Source organism: Salmo trutta, chromosome 9, assembly GCF_901001165.1.
Source record: "Salmo trutta chromosome 9, fSalTru1.1, whole genome shotgun sequence".
Taxonomy (NCBI): domain Eukaryota; kingdom Metazoa; phylum Chordata; class Actinopteri; order Salmoniformes; family Salmonidae; genus Salmo; species Salmo trutta.
The window spans coordinates 47,217,220-47,244,805 of NC_042965.1; the positions used below are offsets into that span (position 1 = coordinate 47,217,220).

Below are 27,586 nucleotides of genomic sequence, written 5' to 3' on the forward strand. Positions count from 1 at the left end.
AGGTAAAAGGTTCAGAGGTCAGTGTTGAGGATAAGCTTCAATTGACACATGGTATGTTGAACAGTATAAAAATCAGTTTGCAAGTTCTGGAAAGCTTTTGTGAGACGAGGCACAACAATAAATAACAGTATCATCAGCATAAAGTGAAGTTGCGCATTTTGCATATTTTTGTCAAAATGATTTATGTAAATAGTGAGAGGGGACCAAGTACAGAGCCCTGGGGCACATCATTACAGACAGACAATTAACAGTACAGAGCCCTGGGGCACACCATTACAGACAGACAATTAACAGACAATTTAACAGACATGAGCCCATCAAATTGAGTGCACTGAGTTCTATCAGACAGATAGTTAACAAACCATGTATGCTCTGAAAGACCTACACTCGACAATCTCTGCCTTAGTATAGCATGATCAACTGTATCAAAAGCCTTAGAGAGATCAATAAAAAGTGAGACAGTGTTGTTTTTTGTCAAGAGCTTCAGTGATATCATTTAAAACCTTCATGGCTGCTGTAATTGTGCTGTGCTTCTTCCTGAAACCCGATTGGTACATTGATAAAATAGAGTTAGTTTTTATATACTATTTTAGCTGGTCACTCACAAGGGTTTCAAGTATTTTCACCAGGGGTGACAGCTTTGAGATTGGCCTATAGTTATTAATAAGACTGGATCTCCCCTTTTCAAAAGTGTTAGGTCAAATACTGATTTCCAGATCTTTGGAATTTCATTAGATTCCAGGGTTAGATTGAACAGATATGTAAGTGGTTCAGCTATGAAATCCACTGCCAGATTTAAAAAGCAGGGATCAAGAAGATCAGGACCTGCAGGCTTTCTCTGATCTAAGGATTTCAGGGCTTTTATGTACCTCCTGCACTGAGAATGGCAAAAAGCTAAAAGTTTGACCAGCTCTCACTGGTTCAGCCAACACAGGTGCTCGGCGTCTGGTGCTCGGCGTCTGACCTGCTGGGTGACTGAAGGAAATTAGAGTCTGTCGGTCCTGTTGGTTTCTGATAAAGAGCAAATACCTGCACATGTGAAGCTTGGTTATGTAAGATACTCTGTAAGAGTCCCCAAACCACTGCAGTGTAAGAACTGTAAAGGATTTGGCCATGTTTCACGGACAGACAGACGGAGTATATTGAAGAACGGTGTGTAGGAAGGACGACGGTGTTGCAATTTGTGGTAGGGATCATGATCCCAGAGTTCCTGGAGTGCCCTGTAAGGGTGAAGGAGATAGAGGTGGCAAAAGTTAGAGCGACCACCCGATTGCTAACTGGGAAGTCCTTGTGACACGTTGAAATTCTACAGTACGTTACCATTTTCAATTAATATCCCAATGATCATTTAATATATTTCACTGTTCTGTTTCAATCAAATAAAATGGAGATTTAACAAACATTGACCAGCATCAATACAGGCTGTTTCAAATCATGTTACCAAGTGTTCTAAAACCTCAACAATTAAAAACTATTAATTTGGTGAGGATATCGAGAAAACAATGCTTCTGTAAATATTATAATGAAACAAAAAAAAACACAGGTTTCCATGTGTGGTCAATTCATTTAATTGGTGAACACCAGAACGGTAATCCAAATCTGGAGAAAATTGAAGCAACATACAACAAATTAAAAACAGTTAGTTAGAAAGAGACTCCCAGAGGCGATGTGATATGAATCCTGATGTTTGACCATATCAGAAGGAGTAACAGGCACTGAATGTGATTAAGGAGGACACTTAGTATTCTGACTTGAGGTTCGATTACTTATCTTACTTATCTCAGACTTTATCAGAAGTCTCCTTATTGACACTGATTAATGATTTATGCTGAAGTCAGAGTTGTGTGAATGTCCCCCTTACAGAATACAGATACAGTTGAACAAAGCTGACAGTTTAATTAATAGCTTTTCCAGAACAAATTATTCTTCTATGGTCAGTCACCACACACACACACTACGGACAACACTGCCTGGGGTTGTACAATATACTGGTTCTACAAAATTCATGATTGTCCCAAATGCCTCCCTACATAGTGCGCTACATTTGACCAGGGCCCATGGGGTAGTAGTGCACTATATAGGGAATAGGGTTCCATTTTGGGACATCGCATACAGGATACAGTCCTTGTAGACTCTACAGTACAGACTGGCTCCAGAGTCTGTCCTCTAGTGGGTCCGTGGATGTTTAGTCTGTCCTCTAGTGGGCCCGTGGATGTTTAGTCTGTCCTCTAGTGGGCCTGTGGATGTTTAGTCTGTCCTCTAGTGGGCCCGTGGATGTTTAGTCTGTCCTCTAGTGGGCCTGTGGATGTTTAGTCTGTCCTCTAGTGGGCCTGTGGATGTTTAGTCTGTCCTCTAGTGGGCCCGTGGATGTTTAGTCTGTCCTCTAGTGGGCCCGTGGATGTTTAGTCTGTCCTGTGGATGTTTACATCCGGAACACTCCGAAGCGTGTCCTCTGTGTCGGGGCATTGAGTGTAGCACTGAGACTCATTCCCAGAACCAGACGGGTGTCAGCCGGGTCGATGATACCGTCATCCCATAGCCTACACAGACGGGCAGAGACAAACAGAACATGGAAGATAAGGAAACATACGCTAAAACTCACAATAGATTTTATTATTATTATTATTTTTTAACTGCATTGTTGGTTAAGTGCTTTTATTCAGCATTTCACTGTGAGGTCTACTACACCTGTTGTATTCAGCATTTCACTGTAAGGTCTACTACACCTGTTGTATTCAGCATTTCACTGTGAGGTCTACTACACCTGTTGTATTCAGCATTTCACTGTGAGGTCTACTACACCTGTTGTATTCAGCATTTCACTGTAAGGTCTACTACACCTGTTGTATTCAGCATTTCACTGTAAGGTCTACTACACCTGTTGTATTCAGCATTTCACTGTGAGGTCTACTACAACCTGTTGTATTCAGTATTTCACTGTGAGGTCTACTACAACCTGTTGTATTCAGCATTTCACTGTAAGGTCTACTACACCTGTTGTATTCAGCATTTCACTGTGGGGTCTACTACACCTGTTGTATTCAGCATTTCACTGTGAGGTCTACTACACCTGTTGTATTCAGCATTTCACTGTGAGGTCTACTACACCTGTGTATTCAGCATTTCACTGTAAGGTCTACTACACCTGTTGTATTCAGCATTTCACTGTGAGGTCTACTACACCTGTTGTATTCAGCATTTCACTGTGAGGTCTACTATACCTGTTGTATTCAGCATTTCACTGTGAGGTCTACTACACCTGTTGTATTCAGCATTTCACTGTAAGGTCTACTACACCTGTTGTATTCAGCATTTCACTGTGAGGTCTACTACACCTGTTGTATTCAGCATTTCACTGGTAGGTCTACACCTGTTGTATTTGGTGCATGTGGACAAATCAAATTTGATTTGAGATACTCTTCATAATTCATTATAAGCACATTAATAATGCCATCATAGACCGCCTTTTGAACCATGCATCATATACTGGGTGATGCTGATATCTCACCTTGCGCTGGAGAAGTACGGGCTTCCTTCCTCTTCAAACCGTTTGACGATGGGTTCCTTCATGGCGGCCTCCTGCTCTGCTGTGAACTGAACAAGAAACATTGGTTATATTAGTCCTGTAACAGCCTAGATCAGCCTGATCCAACCTTCCCCTCAGGGACCCCCAGTCGATCCAAACCTCTCCACGGGGACCCCACTGAGATATGGTGGAGTAATACTGACCTCCTATCCTCGCTGGTCTTTAGTCTAGATGTTAATCCACTGGGGTATGGTGGAGTAATACTGACCTCCTATCCTCGCTGGTCTTTAGTCTAGATGTTAATCCACTGGGGTATGGTGGAGTAATACTGACCTCCTATCCTCTCTAGTCCGCTGGTCTTTAGTCTAGATGTTAATCCACTGGGGTATGGTGGAGTAATACTGACCTCCTATCCTCGCTGGTCTTTAGTCTAGATGTTAATCCACTGGGGTATGGTGGAGTAATACTGACCTCTTATCCTCGCTGGTCTTTAGTCTAGATGTTAATCCACTGGGGTATGGTGGAGTATTACTCACCTCCTATCCTCGCTGGTCTTTAGTCTAGATGTTAATCCACTGGGGTATGGTGGAGTAATACTGACCTCCTATCCTCGCTGGTCTTTAGTCTAGATGTTAATCCACTGGGGTATGGTGGAGTATTACTCACCTCCTATCCTCGCTGGTCTTTAGTCTAGATGTTAATCCACTGGGGTATGGTGGAGTAATACTGACCTCCTATCCTCGCTGGTCTTTAGTCTAGATGTTAATCCACTGGGGTATGGTGGAGTAATACTGACCTCCTATCCTCGCTGGTCTTTAGTCTAGATGTTAATCCACTGGGGTATGGTGGAGTATTACTCACCTCCTTGCCCTCTCTAGTCCGCTGATCTTAAGTGATGGTAGCTAGGACGGTGGCAGCCTGCTCTCCACCCATCACAGAGATACGGGAGTTGGGCCACATGTACAGAAACCGGGGGCTGGAGCAGAGGAGGAGACATCTTGCTAATGTACATGAGGAACCAAAGGTCCCTCTAGCTACCAGGAAAGAAGGGCCTAATCCTAGGACCAACCTTCAGTAAAATATTCTGTCCATATAGGGCAGGGGATCATCAACTAGATTCAGTCGCACGACAATTTTTTAAACATTTACATTATTTTTTGTTTGTTTACATTTTAGTCATTCAGCAGACGCTCTTATCCAGAGCGACTTACAGTAGTGAATGCATACATTTCATACATTTTCTTTCTGTACTGGTCCCCCGTGGGAATCGAACCACAACCCTGGCGTTGCAAACACCATGCTCTACCAACTGAGCTACAGGGAAGGCTAGTGTGTAGGGTTTTTCTTGCATGGATGGTCGGGGTGCCAGAACATAATTACAAATACTTTCTAGACTTCAAATTGACCGCAAGAATCCCCAAAACAAATGTTAGACTAAAACAAAATCATTTCAAACCTTGCTTTTACATTTCCGTCTCTATTATGTGTGGGAACACACACGTAAATTAAAAATCCCTTGTGAGCTGAGTTTCCTGGTGTTTTTACACTCTCATGTCCAACAATGAAAATTCCACTTGTTTATTTTTCGCTCAGTACGTAGGGGGGCAGATAACTCACCCGGGCCACAAGTTGGGGAACACATATTGGATATACCCGTAAGCTTGACAAGACCTGTCATTAAGACCTGTATCTATGTAGTGTGTAGGGTATACTATGTAGTGTGTAAGGTATACTATGTAGTGTGTAAGGTATACTATGTAGTGTGTAAGGTATACTATGTAGTGTGTAGGGTATACTATGTAGTGTATACGATGTAGTGTGTAGGGTATACGATGTAGGGTATAGGGTGTAGTGTGTAGGGTATAGTGTGTAGAGGTGTGTAGGGTATACGATGTCGTGTGTAGGGTATACGATGTAGTGTGTAGGGTATACGATGTAGTGTGTAGGGTATACTATGTAGTGTGTAGGGTATACTTGGTAGTGTGTAGGGTATACTATGTAGTGTATAGGGTATACTATGTCGTGTATACTATGTAGTGTATACTATGTAGTGTATACTATGTAGTGTGTAGGGTATACTATGTAGTGTGTAGGGTATACTATGTAGTGTGTAGGGTATACTATGTAGTGTATACTATGTAGTGTGTGTAGGGTATACTATGTAGTGTATACTATGTAGTGTGTGTAGGGTATACTATATACTATGTAGTGTATACTATGTAGTGTGTAGGGTATACTATGTAGTGTATGTAGTGTGTCGGGTGTACTATGTAGTGTGTAGGGTATACTGTGTAGGGTATACTATGTAGGGTATACTATGTAGTGTTGTAGTGTATACTATGTAGTGTGTAGGGTATACTATGTAGTGTGTCGGGTGTACTATGTAGTGTGTTAGGGTATACTGTGTAGGGATACTGTGTAGGGTATACTATGTAGTGTGTAGGGTATACTGTTAAGGGTATACGATGTAGGGTATACTATGTAGTGTGTAGGGTATACTAAGTGTGTAGGGTATCTATGTAGTGTGTCGGGTGTACTATGTAGTATGTAGGGGTATACTAGGTAGGGTATACTATGTAGTGTGTAGGGAATACTGTGGTAGGGGATACCTGTAGGGTATACTATGTAGTGTGTAGGTATACTATGTAGGGTATACTATGTAGTGTATAGGGTAATACCATGTAGTGTATACTATAGTGATACTATGTAGGGTATACTATGTAGTGTGTAGGGTATACGATGTAGTGTGTAGGGTATACGATGTAGTGTGTAGGGTATACGATGTTAGTGTGTAGGGTATACGATGTAGTGTGTAGGGTATACGATGTAGTGTGTAGGGTATACTATGTAGTGTGTAGGGTATACTATGTAGTGTGTAGGGTATACTATGTAGTTTTTAGGGTATACTATGTAGTGTGTAGGGTATACTATGTAGTGTGTAGGGTATACTATGTAGTGTGTAGGGTATACTATGTAGTGTGTTAGGGTATACTAAGTAGTGTGTTAGGGTATACTAGGTAGTGTGTGGTGTGTAGTGTATACTATGTAGTGTGTAGGGTATACTATGTAGTGTAGGACTATGTAGGTGTGGTGTGTAGTGTATACTATGTAGTGTGTAGGGTATACTATGTAGTGTAGGACTATGTAGTGTGTGTAGGGTATACTATATAATATGTAGTGTATACTATGTAGTGTGTAGGGTATACTATGTAGTGTATGTAGTGTGTCGGGTGGTACTATGTAGTGTGCAGGGTATACGTGTAGGGTATACTATGTAGGGTATACTATGTAGTGTGTAGGGTATACTGTGTAGGGTTCTACTATGTAGGGTATAACTATGTAGTTGTAGGGTATACTAAGTAGTGTGTAGGGTATACTATGTAGTTTTTAGGGTATACTATGTAGTGTGTAGGGTATACTATGTAGGGTATACTATGTAGTGTGTAGGGTATACTATGTAGTGTATAGCGGTATACTATGTAGTGTATAAGGTATTACTATGTAGTGTGTAGGGTATACTATGTAGTGTGTAGGGTATACAGTGTAGTGTTGTAGGTATACAGTGTAGTGTGTAGGGTATACTACGGTAGTGTGTAGGGTATACTGTGTAGTGTGTGGTGTGTAGTGTATACTATGTAGTGTATACTATGGTAGTGTGTGTAGGGTATACTAGATAGTGTATACTATGTAGTGTGTAGGGTACACTAGGTAGTGTGTAGGGTATACTATGTAGTGTGTGTAGGGTATACTAGATAGTGTATACTCGCTATGTGTAGGGTACACTATGTAGTGTGTCGGGTATACTATGTTTGTGTGGCGGGTGTACTATGTAGTGTGTAGGGTATACTGAGTAGTGTGTAGGGTATACTATGTAGTGTGTAGGGTATACTATGTAGGGTATACTATGTAGTGTGTAGGGTATACTAAGTAGTGTGTAGGGTATACTATGTAGGGTATACTATGTAGTGTGTAGGGTATACTATGCAGTGTGTAGGGTATACTATGCAGTGTGTAGGGTATACTATGCAGTGTGTAGGGTATACTATAGTGTGTAGGGTATACTATGTAGTGTGTAGGGTATACTATGTAGTGTGAAGGGTATACTATGCAGTGTGTAGGGTATACGATGCAGTGTGAAGGGTATACTATGTAGTGTGTAGGGTATACTATGCAGTGTGAAGGGTATACTATGTAGTGTGTAGGGTTTACTATGTAGTGTGTAGGGTATACTATGTAGTGTGTAGGGTATACTATGCAGTGTGAAGGGTATACTATGTAGTGTGTAGGGTTTACTATGTAGTGTGTAGGGTATACTATGTAGTGTGTAGGGTATGCGATGCAGTGGTGTAGGGTATACTATGCAGTGTGTAGGTATATTATGTAGTGTGTAGGGTATACTATGTAGTATGAAGGGTATACTATGTAGTGTGTAGGGTATACCTGTAAGCTCTGCCACACATGCCGTAGTTGCCCGCTCCATACGAGCCGCCGATGATCACCGTGATCTTGGGCACGTTGGCACACGCAACCGCTGTGACCATCTTAGCCCCGTCCTTGGCGATGCCACCTGCCTCGTACTCCCTGCCCACCATGAAGCCTGCAGAGAGAGACAGAGAGGGGGAGGACAGGGACAGAGAGAGAGAGAGAGGGGAGGACAGGGACAGAGAGAGGGGGGAGGGCAGGGACAGAGAAGGGGGAGGACAGGGACAGAGGGAGAGGAGGACAGAGGGAGAGGAGGACAGGGAGAGGGAGAGGAGGACAGGGACAGAGAGAGAGGGGGAGGACAGGGACAGAGAGAGAGAGGGGGAGGACAGGGACAGAGAGAGAGAGAGGGGGGAGGGCAGGGACAGAGAAGGGGGAGGACAGGGACAGAGGGAGAGGAGGACAGAGGGAGAGGAGGACAGGGACAGAGAGAGAGGGGGAGGACAGAGAGAGAGGGGGAGGACAGGGACAGAGAGAGAGGACAGGGACAGAGAGAGAGGACAGGAACAGAGAGGGAGGACAGGGACAGAGAGAGAGAGGGGGGAGGACAGGGACAGGAGGACAGAGAGTGAGAGTGACACAGGGTCAGAACACAAAACAAAAAAATTAAACATTGAACTTCATACACCCTGCCAGCCATGTCTTGTAGAAGGAATCAATCTCGTCTGTACTTACCCGTGATGTTTTGTAGAAAGATAAGTGGAATATTTCTTTGACAGCATAACTCTATGAAATGAGTTGCCTGGAACGCAGTAATGCAGAACTCATTATGTACATAGTGATTTACTGTGAATTAAAAAGATCCTAGTCTATAATCATGTGTCAGATCAACTTCCTCAACCTGCGTAAACTTACTTTCTTAGCAGACTCTGAGAACAGGACTCCGTTGTTACCAATGATTCCAACAGGGTACCCAAATATCCTGGAGAACCCTGGGAACAGACAGGAGACGGAATTAACCACACCCGTACTTCAACGACACACAGGTCTAATCACACCTGTACTTCAACAACACACCTGTACTTCAACAACACACAGGTCTAACCACACCTGTACTTCAACACCACACCTGTACTTCAACAACACAAAGCATTCTCTCAAGACATGCAGGGTTATATCCACATACTGGATGTATTTTAAGGTTCTGTACTGTAGATGTTCACCACATGACTAAAAGTATGTGGACACCTGCTAGTCCAATATCTCATTCCAAAATCATGGTCATTAATATTGGTCAGGGCTCTGTGCAGGCCAGTCAAGTTCTTCCACACCGATCTTGACAAACCATTTCTGTATGGACCTCGCTTTGTGCACGGGGGCATTGTCATGCTGAAACAGGAAAGGGCCTCCCCCAAACTGTTGCCACAAATTTGGAAGCACAGAATTGTCTAGAATGTCATTGTATGCTGTAGTGTTAAGATTTCCCTTCACTGGAACTAAGGAAAACAGCCCCAGACCATTATTCCTCCTCCACCAAACTTTACAGTTGGCACGATGCATTGAGGCAAATAGTGCTCTCCTGGCATCCGCCAAACCCAGATTTGTCTGTCAGACTGCCAGATATTGAAGAGCGATTCATTACTCCAGAGAACGAGTTTCCACTGCTCCAGAGTCCAATGGCGGCGAGCTTTACGCCACTCCAGCCGACGCTTGGCATTACGCATGGAGATCTTAGGCGTGCACCTGCTCGGCCACGGAAACCCATTTCATGAAGCTCCCAACAAACAGTTCTTGTGCTGACGTTGGTTCCAGAGGCAGTTTAGAATTCAGTAGTGAGTGATGCAACCGAGGACAGATGATTTTTATTCGCTTCAACACTCGGCGGTCCCGTTCTGTGAGCTTGTGTGTCCTACCACTTCACGGATGATCAGTTGTTGCTCCTAGACGTTTCCACTTCACAATAACAGCCCTTACAGTTGACCGGGGCAGCTCTAGCAGGGCAGAAATTTGACGAACTGATTTGTTGAAAAGGTGGCATCCTATGACGGTGCCACGTTGAAAGTCACTGAGCACTTCAGTAAGGTCATTCTACCGACAATGTTTGTCAATGGAGATTGCATGGCGGTGTACTCGATTTATACACCTGTCACCAACAGGTGTGGCTGAACTCCAAACACAGAGACGCATACAAAGCTCTCCCTTGCCCTCCATTTGGCAAATCTGACCATAATTCTATCAAAAACTAAAGCAGGAAGTAGCAGTGACTCGCTCAATACAGAAGTGGTCAGACGATGGATGCTACAGGACTGTTTCGCCCAGACTGGAATATGTTCCGGGATTCATCCATTGAGCAGTATACCACCTCAGTCACCGGCTTCATCAATAAGTGCATTGACAACGTCCCTACCGTACATACATTTCCCAACCAGAAGCAATGGATTACAGGCAACATCCGCACCGAACTAAAGGCTAGAGCTGCCGCGTTCAAGGAGCGGGACAGTAATCCGAACGCTTATAAGATATCCCACTACGCCCTCAGACGAACCATCAAACAAGCGAAGCGTCAATGCAGAACTAAGATTAAATCCTACACCGGCTCTGACGCTCGTCACGTGGCAGGGCTTGCAAACTATTACGGGCTACAAAGGGAAACCCAGCCGCGAGCTGCCCAGTGACGCGAGCCTACCAGACGAGTTAAATACTTTTATGCTCGCTTCGAGGCAAGCAACACTGAAGCATGCATTAGAGCACCAGCTGTTCCGGACGACTGTTGATCACGCTCTCCATAGCCGATGTGAGCAAGACCTTTAAACATTCACAAGGCCGCGGGGCCAGAGGGATTACCGAGACGTGTACTCAGAGCATGCACGGACCAACTGGCAAGTGTCTTCACTGACATTTCAACCTCTCCCTGACCAAGTCCGTAGTCCCTGTTCCCAAGAAAGCGAAGGTAACCTGCCTAAATTATTACCGCCCCGTAGCACTCACGTCGGTAGCCATGAAGGGCTTTGAAAGGCTGGTCAAGCTCACATCAACACCATCATCCCAGAAACCCTGGACCCACTCCAATTCGCATACCACCCCAACAGATCCACAGATGATGCAATCTCTATTGCACTCCTCACTGCCCTTTCCCATCTGGACAAGAGGAATACCTATATGAGAATGCTATTCATTGACCTCAGCTCAGCATTCAACACCATAATGCCCTTCAAAGCTCATCACTAAGCTAAAGACCCTGGGACTAAACACCTCCCTTTGCAACTGGATCCTGGACTTCCTGAAGGGCTGCCCCCAGGTGGTGAGGGTAGGTAACAACACTTCCACCATGCTGATCCTCAACACGTTGCCCCTCAGGGGTGCGTGCTCAGTCCCCTTCTGTACTCCCTGTTCACTCATGACTGCACGGCCGGGCACGACTCCACACCATCATTAAGTTTGCAGACGACACAACAGTGGTAGGCCTGGTCACCGACAACGATGAGACAGCCTATAGGGAGGAGGTCAGAGACCTGGCAAGTGTGGTGCCAGCATAACAACCTCTTCCTCAACGTGAGCAAGACAAAGGAGCTGATCATGGACTACAGGAAAAGGAGGGCCGAACAGGCCCCCATTCAAATCAACGGGGCGGGTAGAGTTTCAAGTTGTGTTACTTTTTATTATATTTTTTACTTTATTTAGGAAATCTTAACTCTATTTATTGAACTGCATTGTTGTTTAAGGGCTTGTAAGTAAGCATTTCATGGTAAGGTCTACACTTGTTGCATTCGGCAAACGTGACAAATTTGATTTGAAATAGCCGAATCCACTAATTTGAAGGCATGTCCACATACCTTTTATATATAGTTAAATGTTAAACGTTTAAATGTAAATCAGGGCTCTCCCTAAGATTTGTTGGTTCTAATGTAGGCCTTAGGGTGACAAGGGGAAGATCAGGAAGGAGTCAGTCAATTTCCCCTTCAGAAGTTGGAGCATTTAGCATTTTTTAAAAACCTGTAACTGCCATTTCCTGAAACATAAGAGTTTTAAATGATATGATACAATGTAGCCAACACAGTAGTCTTGTGTTTGATCCTAAAATGAAATTGAGGTGGTCCTCAATGACACACATTTTTCTCGGTTAAATTTAGAGGCATGATTCTAATTAATAGCTGTCTTTATGGGGATAGTCCAGTGAAAAGGTAAACTGTCTTTTTCTTAATTTTGTTGGGGCAAAAAATTTGGAATAATTAAATTACTGGATGTAATATAATAGTCCTAGCTTACTGTAGGCTATGCGTAGGCGCCAACTACCGTTGCGGCGATCAAAAGCATGTGCTGGCAAGTAAGTGTTCTCGCTTAGTTCACTAAACGCTGTAGCAAAACTTCCTTCGTCGTAATGACGCCTTAGCTAAGGAGCCAGCTATGACATGAGTGGTTATACGCTTCACCAACACATACAACACCTTCTCCTCACAGATCAGTGTATCAGAGGAAGTAGAGAGCTGCAGCGCAAGGGAGGAAAATAGGACTACTTGGGGTTCACCAACCCTACCCCAGGCAGTATAAACCCCAGGCAGTATAAACCCCAGGGAGTATAAACCCCAACCCCAGGCAGATAAACCCCAGGCAGTATAACCCCCGGAGTATAACCCCAGGCAGTATACACCCCAGCAGTATAAACCCCAGGCAGTATAACCCCAGGCAGTTATAAACCCCAAACCCCAGGCAGTATAAACCCCATGGAGTATAAACCCCAGGAGTGAAAACCCAGGCAGTATAACCCCAACCCCAGGCAGCTATAAACCCCAGGCAGTTATAACCCCAACCCCAGGCAGTATAAACCCCAGGTAGTATAAACCCCCAACCCCAGGCAGTATAAACCCCAGGCAGTATAAACCCCAGGCAGTATAAACCCCAACCCCAGGCAGTATAAACCCCCAACCCCAGGCAGTATAAACCCCAACCCCAGGCAGTATAAACCCCAACCCCAGGCAGTATAAACCCCAGGGAGTATAAACCCCAGGGAGTATAAACCCCAACCCCAGGCAGTATAAACCCCAACCCCAGGTAGTATAAACCCCAACCCCAACCCCAGGCAGTATAAACCCCAGGGAGTATAAACCCCAGGCAGTATAAACCCCAGGCAGTATAAACCCCAACCCCAGGCAGTATAAACCCCCAACCCCAGGGAGTATAAACCCCAGGCAGTATAAACCCCAGGCAGTATAAACCCCAGGCAGTATAAACCCCAGGCAGTATAAACCCCAGGCAGTATAAACCCCAACCCCAGGCAGTATAACCCCCAACCCCAGGCAGTATAAACCCCCAACCCCAGGCAGTATAAACCCCAGGCAGTATAAACCCCAACCCCAGGCAGTATAAACCCCAACCCCAGGCAGTATAAAACCCCCAACCCCAGGCAGTATAAACCCCAGGCAGTATAAACCCCAGGCAGTATAAACCCCAGCAGTATAACCCCCAACCCCAGGCAGTATAAACCCCCAACCCCAGGCAGTATAAACCCCAGGCAGTATAAACCCCAGGCAGTATAAACCCCAGGCAGTATAAACCCCAACCCCAGGCAGTATAAACCCCCAACCCCAGGCAGTAAACCCCCAACCCCAGGCAGTATAAACCCCCATCCCCAGCAGTATAAACCCCCCCATCCCCAGGCAGTAAAACCCCCATCCCCAGGCAGTATAAACCCCCATCCCCAGATATAAACCCCCAACCCCAGGCAGTATAAATCCCCAACCCCAGGCAGTATAAACCCCAACCCCAGGCAGTATCAACCCCCAACCCCAGGCAGTATAAACCCCCAACCCCGGCAGTATAAACCCCCATCCCCAGGCAGTATAAACCCCCAACCCCAGGCAGTATAAACCCAGGCAGTATAAACCCCCCAACCCCAGGCAGTATAACCCCAGGCAGTATAAACCCCCAACCCCAGGCAGTATAACCCCAGGCAGTATAAACCCCCACCCCAGGCAGTATAAACCCCAACCCCAGGCAGTATAAACCCCCAACCCCAGCAGCAAAAACCCCCAACCCCAGGCAGTATAAAACCCCCAGGTAGTAGAAACTGATAGTGACCAGCCTAAACCCCAGGCAGTATAAACCCCCAGGTAGTAGAAACTGATAGTGACCAGCCTAAACCCCCAGGTAGTAGAAACTGATAGTGACCAGCCTAAACCCCCAGGTAGTAGAAACTGATAGTGACCAGCCTAAACCCCCAGGTAGTAGAAACTGATAGTGACCAGCCTAAACCCCCAGGTAGTAGAAACTGATAGTGACCAGCCTAAACCCCCCAGGTAGTAGAAACTGATAGTGACCAGCCTAAACCCCCAGGTAGTAGAAACTGATAGTGACCAGCCTAAACCCCCAGGTAGTAGAAACTGATAGTGACCAGCCTAAACCCCCAGGTAGTAGAAACTGATAGTGACCAGCCTAACCCCCAGGTAGTAGAAACTGAGAGGGACCAGCCTAAACCCCCAGGTAGTAGAAACTGATAGTGACCAGCCCTAAACCCCCAGTAGTAGAAACTGAGTAACCAGCCTAAACACCCAGGTAGTAGAAACTGATAGTGACCAGCCTAAACCCCCAGGGTAGTAAGAAACTGATAGGGACCAGCCTAAACCCCCAGGTAGTAGAAACTGATAGGACCAGCCTAAACCCCCAGGTAGTAGAAACGAATAGTGACCAAGCCTAAACCCCCAGGTAGTAGAAACTGATAGTGACCAGCCTAGTACTCACCTGTGACCACTGTATCTCCGTAAATGCTTTGAACTCATCAAACCGGCTTGCCATCGACAATCCTGGCTATCACCTGGCAATCACACCAGTAGAACACAGATAGATATATTATAAACACAACCTAACCGTCCATTTAAAATGCCCCTCTGGGACATGGACCCCCATATAACAATAATAATAACAATGAACCAGTAACAATAGGGGTTTTAGCTCATCCATTCCCCTTGGACCCCCATAATAACAATAATAATAACATTAATAATAACAATGAACCAGTACAATGGGTTTTAGCTCATCCATTCCCCTTGGACTCCCATAATAACAATACACAATAATAATACAACATAATAATAAAAATGAACAGTACAATATTGTTTTAGCTCATCCATTCCCCTTGACTCCCATAATAACAATAATATAACAATAATAATAACATGGAACTAGTACAATATTGTTTTAGCTCATCCATTCCCCTTGGACTCCCATAATAACAATAATAATAACAATAATAATAACAATGACTAGTACAATATTGTTTTAGCTCATTCATTCCCCTTGGACCTCCCATAATAACAATAATAATAACAATAATAATAACAATGAACAGTACAATATTGTTTTAGGCTCATCCATTCCCCTTGGGACTCCCGTAATAACAATAATAATAACAATAATAATAACAATGAACTAGTACAATATTGTTTTAGCTCATCCATTCCCCTTGGACTCCCATAATAACAATAATAATAACAATATAATAACAATGAACTAGTACCATATTGTTTTAGCTCATCCATTCCCCTTGGACTCCCATAATAACAATAATAATAACAATGAACTAGTACAATTTGTTTAGCTCATCCATTCCCCTTGGACTCCCGTAATAAAATACATTTAATAAAAACGTGGGGAAGTACCTCTCTGACATCAAAGTTGCGTTTGAGGTTGGCTCCTACGATGCCATACAGCTCCTCAGCTGGGTAGAGAGGAGCCTCGGGGGGCTCAGTGGTCACCTGGCAACACACCAGGTCCATAACATCACGTCAATAGAGGGGCAGGAAGAGGAGAAGAGCAACAAACTACCTACATGTTTCAATGACCAAATCTCTTTTTCTTTCATAATTGTTTTTTCTGAGAAAAGAAATGAAAAATAAAATCGAACAACATTAGCTACACAAGAAACCAACAACTCCTTTGACATCAAAAAACGATAGACCTGTAATGCCGTCTATATTTTGGTTGGGGTTTATATTTTCTTTCCAAAAACACTTGAGCCGTTCTGTCTCTGGTCAACTCTCTCAGAATGATCTTCTGGACCCCTAACCAGTCAGGCTTCAAGACGGGTCACTCTTCAGACGGGTCACTCTTCAAGATGGGTCACTCTTCAAGACGGGTCACTCTTCAAGACGGGTCACTCTTCAAGACGGTCACTCAACCAAGACTGCCTCTTCTCTATGTCACAGAGCCTCTTTCCTCCCCCCCCACCCCCCCCCCCCCTGCTGACACCCAGGTGGCGACATGCATCTCTGCCTGGCAGATATCTCAGCTTGGATGTCGGCCCACCACCTCAAGATCAACAAGATGGCGCTGCTCTTCTTCCCAGGAAGGCCTGCCCGCTCCAAGGCCTGCCCGCTCCAAGGCCTCTCCATCACGGTTCACAACTCCACAGTGTCCCCCCCTCTCCCAGAGTTCAAAGAACCTTGGCGTGACCCTGGGCAACACTCTGTCGTTCTCTGCAAACATCAAAGCAGTGACTATGTTCTTGGTGTATGTTGAGGTTATAACCCACCTGTATGTTGAGGTTATAACCCACCTGTATGTTCTTGGTGTATGTTGAGGTTATAACCCACCTGTATGTTGAGGTTATAACCCACCTGTATGTTCTTGGTGTAGTTGAGGTTGCGGACTGCCTTGCGAGCCAGGTGAAGGGCGTGGCTATCGTCTAGAGCGTAGTGGTCTGTTACACCTGACTTCCTGTGGGACAGGAAACATGAAACAAACATGGATCAACACTGGATAGAGGAACCAGACCTAACCAATATCATACTGATATCTGCTCCATGGTACCATACAGTACCTACCATACCATACAGTACCTACCATAGCTAACTCATACCATACAGTACCTACCATACAGTACCTACCATACCTAACTCATACCATACAGTACCTACCATACAGTACCTACCATACAGTACCTACCATACCATACAGTACCTACCATACAGTACCTACCATACCTAACTCATACAGTTCCAGGTAGAACCCATGTAAAAAGGATTCTACATGGAACCCAGAAGTGTTCCTAGCTGGCACCAAAAAGGGCTCTCCAAAGAGTTATTCCTCTATGGGGGACAGCCGGAGAACCCTGTCAGGTTCTGGGTAGCACCTTCACAGTGTAACGAACCTGATCTTTTTAGAGGAAAGGTGAGACATTGTAGACATTAGGCCATTTAGGACCTGCGTCATACTGACTAATAGAAGAACCCAGTGGTGGAAAGTATTTAAATAAAAAAAATACTTTTTGGTATTTTTTTTTTACTATTTATATTTCTGACAACTTTTACCCCACTACATTCCTAAAGAATAGATGTACTTTTTACTCCATATATTTTCCATGACACCAAAAAGTTACATTTTGAATGCTCAGACAGGACAGCAATTAGGTCCAATACCGGCACCTATTAATAGAACACCTGGTCATCCCTACTGCCTCTGATCTGGAGGACTCACTAAACAGAGAACATCCCTGGTCATCCCTACTGCCTCTGATCTGGAGGACTCACTAAACAGAGAACATCCCTGGTCATCCCTACTGCCTCTGATCTGGAGGACTCACTAACAGAGAACATCCCTGGTCATCCTTACTGCCTCTGATCTGGAGGACTCACTAAACAGAGAACATCCCTGGTCATCCCTACTGCCTCTGATCTGGAGGACTCACTAAACAGAGAACATCCCTGGTCATCCCTACTGCCTCTGATCTGGAGGACTCACTAAACAGAGAACATCCCTGGTCATCCCTACTGCCTCTGATCTGGAGGACTCACTAAACACACATACTGCGTTTGTAAATTATGTCCTAGTGTTGGAGTATGGCCGTCTGTCCGTAAATAAATTTAAAAAAAACAAAATTGTGCTGTCTGGTTTGCTTAATATTTGGAGTTTGATGTAAAGCATTTACTTTGACAATTGAGTATTTTTTACCACCACAGAAAAGACCAATGCTGTATTTGTATTTATTATGGATCCCCATTAGTTCCTGTCAAGGCAGCAGCTATTCTTCCTGGGATTTATTATGGATCCCCACTAGTTCCTGCCAAAGCACCAGCTACTCTTCCTGGGGTCCAGCAACATTAAGGCAGTTTATACAATTTTAAAAACATTACATTCCCAGATTTCACAACACACTGTGTTCCCTCAGGCCCCTACTCTACTACCACATATCTACAATACACTGTGTTCCCTCAGACCCCCTACTCTACTACCACATATCTACAATACACTGTGTTCCCTCAGGCCCCTACTCTACTACCACATATCTACAATACACTGTGTTCCCTCAGGCCCCTACTCTACTACCACATATCTACAATACACTGTGTTCCCTCAGACCCACTACTCTACTACCACATATCTACAATACACTGTGTTCCCTTAGGCCCCTACTCTAGTACCATATATCTACAATACACTGTGTTCCCTCATGCCCCTACTCCACCACTACCACATATCTACAATACACTGTGTTCCCTCAGGCCCCTACTCTACTACCAAATATCTACAATACACTGTGTTCCCTCAGGCCCCTACTCTACTACCACATATCTACAATACACTGTGTTCCCTCAGGCCCCTACTCCACCACTACCACATATCTACAATACACTGTGTTCCCTCAGGCCCCTACTCCACCACTACCACATATCTACAATACACTGTGTTCCCTCAGACCCCTACTCCACCACTACCACATATCTACAATACACTGTGTTCCCTCAGGCCCCTACTCCAACCCTACCACATATCTACAATACACTGTGTTCCCTCAGGCCCCTACTCCACCACTACCACATATCTACAATACACTGTGTTCCCTCAGGCCCCTACTCCACCACTACCACATATCTACAATACACTGTGTTCCCTCAGGCCCCTACTCCACCACTACCACATATCTACAATACACTGTGTTCCCTCAGGCCCCTACTCCACCACTACCACATATCTACAATACACTGTGTTCCCTCAGGCCCCTACTCCACCACTACCACATATCTACAATACACTGTGTTCCCTCAGGCCCCTACTCCACCACTACCACATATCTACAATACACTGTGTTCCCTCAGGCCCCTACTCCACCACTACCACATATCTACATACACTGTGTTCCCTCAGGCCCCTACTCCACCACTACCACATATCTACAATACACTGTGTTCCCTCAGACCCCTACTCCACCACTACCACATATCTACAATACACTGTGTTCCCTCAGGCCCCTACTCCACCACTACCACATATCTACAATACACTGTGTTCCCTCAGGCCCCTACTCCACCACTACCACATATCTACAATACACTGTGTTCCCTCAGGCCCCTACTCTACTACCACATATCTACAATACACTGTGTTCCCTCAGACCACTACTCTACTACCACATATCTACAATACACTGTGTTCCCTCAGGCCCCTACTCTACTACCACATATCTACAATACACTGTGTTCCCTCAGGCCCCTACTCTACTACCACATATCTACAATACACTGTGTTCCCTCAGACCACTACTCTACTACCACATATCTACAATACACTGTGTTCCCTCAGACCCCTACTCCACCACTACCACATATCTACAATACACTGTGTTCCCTCAGACCCCTACTCTACTACCACATATCTACAATACACTGTGTTCCCTCAGGCCCCTACTCTACTACCACATATCTACAATACACTGTGTTCCCTCAGACCCCTACTCCACCACTACCACATATCTACAATACACTGTGTTCCCTCAGGCCCCTACTCCACCACTACCACATATCTACAATACACTGTGTTCCCTCAGACCCCTACTCCACCATGATGTCATACTGCCTGATACCTGCAGTGAAGATCCGCCCCTCCAAGATCCTCAGCAGAGACTGTCTCACCTGTTGCTGCTTTTACCTGAAAAACAACACAACGCATCAGTTCTACACAGCAGGGTCGTCGTGACACAGCAGGGTCGTCGTGACACAGCAGGGTCGTCAGGACACAGCAGGGATGTCAGGACACAGCAGGGATGTCAGGACACAGCAGGGATGTCAGGACACAGTAGGGATGTCAGGACACAGTAGGGATGTCAGGACACAGTAGGGATGTCAGGACACAGTAGGGATGTCAGGACACAGTAGGGATGTCAGGACACAGTAGGGATGTCAGGGACACAGTAGGGATGTCAGGACACAGTAGGGATGTCATGATAGCACCGAAAAGATACATCATTTTCTAAATGCTAAATATCTATAATATGTTAGTCCTCACCAGAGGGGGTCCTCCCAGGAAGATGGTTCCTTGTTTCCTGACGATGATACTCTCATCAGCCATGGCCGGGACATACGCTCCCCCTGCTGTACACGACCCCATCACCACCGCTATCTGAATAACACAACCACCGTTATCTGGAATAACACATCACCACCGTTATCTGGAATAACACATCACCACCGCTATCTGGAATAACACATCACCACCGCTATCTGGAATAACACATCACCACCGCTATCTGGAATAACACATCACCACCGCTATCTGGAATAACACATCACCACCGTTATCTGGAATAACACATCACCAGCCGTTATCTGGAATAACACATCACCACCGCTATCTGGAATAACACATCACCACCGCTATCTGGAATAACACAACCAACGTTATCTGGAATAACACATCACCACCGTTATCTGGAATAACACATCACCACCGTTATCTGGAATAACACATCACCACCGTTATCTGGAATAACACATCACCACCGTTATCTGGAATAATACATCACCACCGCTATCTGGATAACACACAACCACCGTTATCTGGAATAACACATCACCACCGCTATCTGGAATAACACATCACCACCGCTATCTGGAATAACACACCACCACCGCTATCTGGAATAACACACAACCACCGTTATCTGGAATAACACATCACCACCGCTATCTGGAATAACACACAACCACCGTTATCTGGAATAACACATCACCACCGCTATCTGGAATAACACATCACCACCGCTATCTGGAATAACACATCACCACCGCTATCTGGAATAACACATCACCACCGCTATCTGGAATAACACATCACCACCGCTATCTGGAATAACACATCACCACCGCTATCTGGAATAACACAACCACCGTTATCTGGAATAACACAACCACCGTTATCTGGAATAACACACAACCACCGTTATCTGGAATAACACATCACCACCGCTATCTGGAATAACACATCACCACCGCTTATCTGGAATAACACATCACCACCGCTATCTGGAATAACACATCACCACCGTTATCTGGAATAACACACAACCACCGTTATCTGGAATAACACATCACCACCGGTTATCTGGAATAACACATCACCACCGCTATCTGGAATAACACAACACCACCGCTATCTGGAATAACACATCACCACCGTTATCTGGAATAACACATCACCACCGTTATCTGGAATAACACATCACCACCGCTATCTGGAATAACACATCACCACCGTTATCTGGAATAACCACATCACCACCGCTATCTGGAATAACACATCACCACCGCTATCTGGAATAACACATCACCACCGTTATCTGGAATAACACATCACCACCGTTATCTGGAATAACACATCACCACCGTTATCTGGAATAACACATCACCACCGTTATCTGGAATAACACATCACCACCGTTATCTGGAATAACACATCACCACCGTTATCTGGAATAACACATCACCACCGCTATCTGGAATAACACATCACCACCGCTATCTGGAATAACACATCACCACCGCTATCTGGAATAACACATCACCACCGTTATCTGGAATAACACATCACCACCGCTATCTGGAATAACACATCACCACCGCTATCTGGAATAACACATCACCACCGCTATCTGGAATAACACAACCACCACCGCTATCTGGAATAACACATCACCACCGTTATCTGGAATAACACATCACCACCGCTATCTGGAATAACACATCACCACCGCTATCTGGAATAACACATCACCACCGCTATCTGGAATACACATCACCACCGCTATCTGGAATAACACATCACCACCGTTATCTGGAATAACACATCACCACCGCTATCTGGAATAACACATCACCACGCTATCTGGAATAACACATCACACCGCTATCTGGAATAAACACATCACCACCACCGCTATCTGGAATAACACATCCACCACCGCTTATCTGGAATAACACATCACCACCGTATCTGGAATAACACATCACCACCGCTATCTGGAATAACACATCACCACCGCTATCTGGAATAACACATCACCACCGTTATCTGGAATAACACATCACCACCGCTATCTGGAATAACACATCACCACCGCTATCTGGAATAACACATACACCACCGCTATCTGGAATAAAACATCACCACCGTTATCTGAATAACACATCACCACCGCTATTCTGGAATAACACACCACCACCGCTATCTGGAATAACACATCACCACCGCTATCTGGAATAACACATCACCACCGCTATCTGGAATAACACATCACCACCGCTATCTGAATAACACATCACCACCGTTATCTGGAATAACACATCACCACCGCTATCTGGAATAACACATCACCACCGCTATCTGGAATAACACATAACCACCGCTATTCATTACCTGTGCTATTCATTACCCGTGCGCTATTCATTACCCGCTTGCTATTCATTACCTGTGCTATTCATTACCTGTGCTATTCATTACCTGTGCTATTCATTACCTGTGCTATTCATTTACCTGTGCTATTCCGTCTGAGGAGAGGCGAGCCTGGTTGAAGAAGATCCGTCCAAAGTGTTCTCTGTCTGGAAGACCTCGGCCTGTCTGGGGAGGTTGGCTCCCCCAGAGTCCACTGCAGAGGCACACAATCACAAATCAACCCCTAGTCCCTCAGTCCACTGCAGAGGCACACAATCACAAATCAACCCCTAGTCCCTGAGTTCACTGCAGAGGCACACAATCACAAATCAACCCCTAGTCCCTCAGTTCACTGCTGAGGCACACAATCACAAATCAACCCCCCCCTAGTCCCTGAGTCCTTTCCCCTCCTGAGTCCACTACAGGAGACAAACCCTGGGAGAGTGTTACATTGAGAACACAGCTATCTATCCCCATGCTGCCACCAGTATAGAGAGTGAGAGGGCACTCACCCAGGTATATACATGGCAGGTGGTTCTGCTGAGCTATCTCCTGGGCTCGGAGGTGCTTCTTCACTGTGACTGGGTAGTAGGTGCCTCCTTTCACCGTGGCGTCGTTAGCAACAATAACACACTCCACCCTGGATGGGAAGACGACCAATCAGATGAGTAGATAACAACAAAAAGGACTGCTGGAACAATAAGCATTATGACTGGAAGATAAGAGTCTGAAACACCATGTTCATGGACCTGTGTCTACAACGTCTACAGTAATCTGTCTACAGCGTCATACAGTACTCTACAGGACTCTACAGCGTATACAGGACTCTACAGGACTCTGTCTACAGCGTCTACAGTACTCTAGTGTTTACAGTACTCTACAGTGTTTAGTGTTTACAGTACTCTACAGCGTTTACAGTACTCTACAGCGTTTACAGTACTCTACAGCGTTTACAGTACTCTAGTGTCTACAGGACTCTAGTGTCTACAGGACTCTAGTGTCTACAGGACTCTACAGTGTTTAGTGTTTACAGTACTCTACAGCGTTTACAGTACTCTACAGCGTTTACAGTACTCTAGTGTCTACAGGACTCTAGTGTTTAGTGTTTACAGTGTTTAGTGTTTACAGTACTCTACAGTGTTTAGTGGCTACAGTACTCTACAGTGTTTAGTGTTTACAGTGTTTACAGTACTCTACAGGACTCTAGTGTTTAGTGTTTACAGTAATCTAGTGCTCTACAGTAATCTAGTGTTTACAGTAATCTACAGTGCTCTACAATAATCTACAGTGTTTACAGTTATCTAGTGTTTACAGTACTCTACAGTGTCTACAGTACTCTACAGCGTCATACAGCGTCTACAGTACTCTATTGTTTACAGTACTCTAGTGTTTAGTGTTTACAGTAGTCTACAGTGTCTACAGTACTCTACAGCGTCATACAGCGTCTACAGTACTCTACAGTGTTTAGTGTTTACAGTACTCTACAGTACTCTAGTGTTTACAGTACTCTAGTGTCTACAGTGTCTACAGTACTCTAGTGTTTACAGTACTCTACAGCGTCATATAGCGTCTACAGTACTCTAGTGTTTACAGTACTCTAGTGTTTAGTGTCTACAGTACTCTACAGTACTCTACAGTGTTTAGTGTTTACAGTGTTTAGTGTTTACAGTACTCTACAGTGTTTACAGTAATCTACAGTACTCTACAGTGTTTACAGTACTCTACAGTGTTTACAGTACTCTACAACGTCTAGTGTTTACAGTGTTACAGTGACCTACAGTGTTTACAGTAATCTACAGTGTCTACAGTGTTTACAGTACTCTACAGTGTTTACAGTAATCTACAGTACTCTAGTGTTTACAGTACTCTACAGCGTTTACAGTAATCTACAGTACTCTACAGTGTTTACAGTAATCTACAGTACTCTAGTGTTTACAGTAATCTACAGTACTCTACAGCGTTTACAGTACTCTACAGCGTTTACAGTACTCTACAGCGTCTAGTGTTTACAGTACTCTACACACCCTGAGACTCTGCCAATCCCTGTGATGATGCCTCCTGCTGGAACCTCCTCTTTCCCATAGAGCTCGTATGCTGCAAACTGGGAGAATTCCAGGAACGGAGACCTGCAGAGAGAAACACAATACAGGAACCCTCAGACCTGGAAACGACAAAACAAAGTGGTTTTGGAGCCTCTACAGAGGATAAATCTACAACTAGTTGTCCAGAGAATAGTCACGTGTGTTTACCCTGGGTCCAGCAGTCGTCTATGCGTTCTCTGGGGAGAAAGCTTCCCTCTGGAGATGTGCAGATTTCTGGCACGTTCTCCTCCACCTGGCTCAACACATTATCAGACAGGCAGGTCAACAGACAGGCAGGTCAACAGACAGGCAGGTCAACAGACAGGCAGGTCAACAGACAGGCTGGTCAACAGGCAGGCTGGTCAACAGGCAGGCTGGTCAACAGGGCAGGCTGGTCAAACATGCAGGCTGGTCACAGGCAGGCAGGCAAGTCAACAGACAGGCAGGCAAGTCAACAGACAGGCAGGCAAGTCAACAGGCAGGCTGGTCAACAGACAGGCTGGTCAACAGACAGGCAGGTCAACAGGTCAACAGACAGGCAGGTCACACAGGTCAACAGACAGGCAGGTCAACAACAGGCAGGTCAACAGGCAGGCTGGTCAACAGGCAGGCTGGTCAACAGGCAGGCTGGTCAACAGGTCAACAGACAGGCTGGTCAACAGACAGGCAGGTCAACAGGTCAACAGGCAGGCAGGTCAACAGACAGGCAGGTCAACAGACAGGCAGGTCAACAGACAGGCTGGTCACAGACAGGCAGGTCAACAGACAGGCAGGTCAACAGACAGGCAGGTCAACAGGTCAACAGACAGGCAGGCCAACAGACAGGCAGGTCAACAGGCAGGCTGGTCAACAGGCAGGCTGGTCAACAGACTGGAGGTCAACAGACTGGCAGGTACAACAGGTCAACAGACAGGCAGGTCAACAGGTCACAGGAACAGGCAGGTCAACAGACAGGCAGGAAGGTCAACAGACAGGCAGGCAGGTCAACAGACAGGCAGGTCAACAGACAGGCAGGTCAACAGGTCACAGACAGCAGGTCAACAGGTCAGCAGACAGGCAGGCCAACAGACAGGCAGGTCAACAGACAGGCAAGGTCAACAGACAGGCAGGTCAACAGGTCAACAGACAGGCAGGTCAACAGGACAGGCAGGTCAACAAGTCAACAGGCAGGCAAGTACAACAGGTCAGCAGACAGGCAGGCCAACAGGACAGGCAGGTCAACAGACAGGCAGGCCAATACCGGACATTACTACATCTGTTAACATTCAAAAGGAGTTTTCACGTGAAGGTGCCAACCTAACTACCCAATTTGATTTTCTCCGATCTGCCTTTCAACTCATCAACAAGGACTTGCATTCGTTCATAGTTTTCCTGAAAAGATACGTATAATAATGTGAATGCCATAGTGTATTAGTGTAGTATGAGTGGGAGCTTCCGTAGCAGGTTACAGAGCAGGTTATAAACCAGGCAAGGATAGCTAGTATCCTTGCTATTAAAAATCTATCCTAGTCAGGCCATTCCTCTGTTCCAGCTGTCTGAGGTGTTATTAGAGAAGATACTGTTTGGCTTAGCGCAGAGAATTTAACCAACCTAACTTAGCGATACTTACTCAATTCCCAACTTGGAAGACTACTGTCACGAGAATTTTCAATCCCAATGATGATGATAACTAAACAATCATTTAAGGCTTTGACAATTCCCCGAGGTTTGTAAGACCCTGAGTTTAATAATAATTAGGAAAAGTCTCAGATTCTGTAAAAGGTAAATTCTTTATTCAGAGAGTACTCTGAAGTCAGAAAATGAGAATAGTCATTTTATAACTCACACACACCAGTAGAAACTCCACCTCCCTTTAGTTGGGCTGTATTTTTCCACGATACTAACACATAATATCTCATTATCTTCTAGCCATTTCTAACAGTTACTCCCCTTACCTAAGTTGGGGAGGCCTCTTTCCTGTTATTTGGTTTCAGATTTATCACAAGTCGACAGTTCAGTTGGCCTTGAATGTCTCAACTCTACCCAGCTCATATTGCGAAATAGTAACACAATGGTCTAGTCACACACATTATGAAATTATGACTCGAACACATTTCATACAATTATATGATTTCAGGGTGGAATACTTTAGTCATTACTTTAAACATATACATTCCTTAATCAACTACCAATGTCATTTACATCCATGTTTAGTTGCAGGGGGTTAGAAAAAAAACTTTATTAAATTAAATACGCTTTCTCTGCCCTTAACCTTGTTCTGAACACCTCCAAAATAAAGGTAATGTGGTTTGTAAGGAGAATGCCCCTCTCCCCACAGGTGTGATTACTACCTCTGAGGGTTTAGAGCTTGAGGTAGTCACCTCATACAAGTACTTGGGAGTATGGCTAGACGGTAGACTGTCCTCTCAGCACATATCAAAGCTGCAGGATAAGGTTAAATCTAGACGGTTTCCTTTATTGTAAATCGCTCCTCTTTCACATTACCTTCTTGCCCTTTGTGCTGTTGTCTGTGCCAAATATTGTTTGTACCATGTTTTGTGCTGCTACCATGTTGTGTTGCTACCATGTTGTTGTTAAGTTGCTACCATGCTGTTTGTCATGGTTGCTGCCTTGCTATGTTGTTGTCTTAGGTCTCTCTTTATGTAGTGCCTCTCTTGTCGTGCTATGTGTTTTGTCCTATATTTATTTTGTATTTTTAATCCCAGGCCCCCGTCCCCGCAGGAGGCCATTTGGTAGGCTGTCATTGTAAATAAACAATTTGTTCTTAACTGACTTGCCTAGTTAAATAAAGGTTCAATTAAATAAAAAAATATTAAAAGATGAACGTCATGGCAGCAACGCTAGATGGAGCCTATCTACACTA

General features: G+C 44.9%; 1 pseudogene; it reads right to left on the reverse strand.

Moving 5' to 3' along the window:
• Positions 1-1,544: 1,544 nt before the first annotated feature.
• Positions 1,545-27,586, reverse strand: part of LOC115200675 (methylcrotonoyl-CoA carboxylase beta chain, mitochondrial-like) — a 31,257-nt pseudogene continuing 5,215 nt past the window's right edge.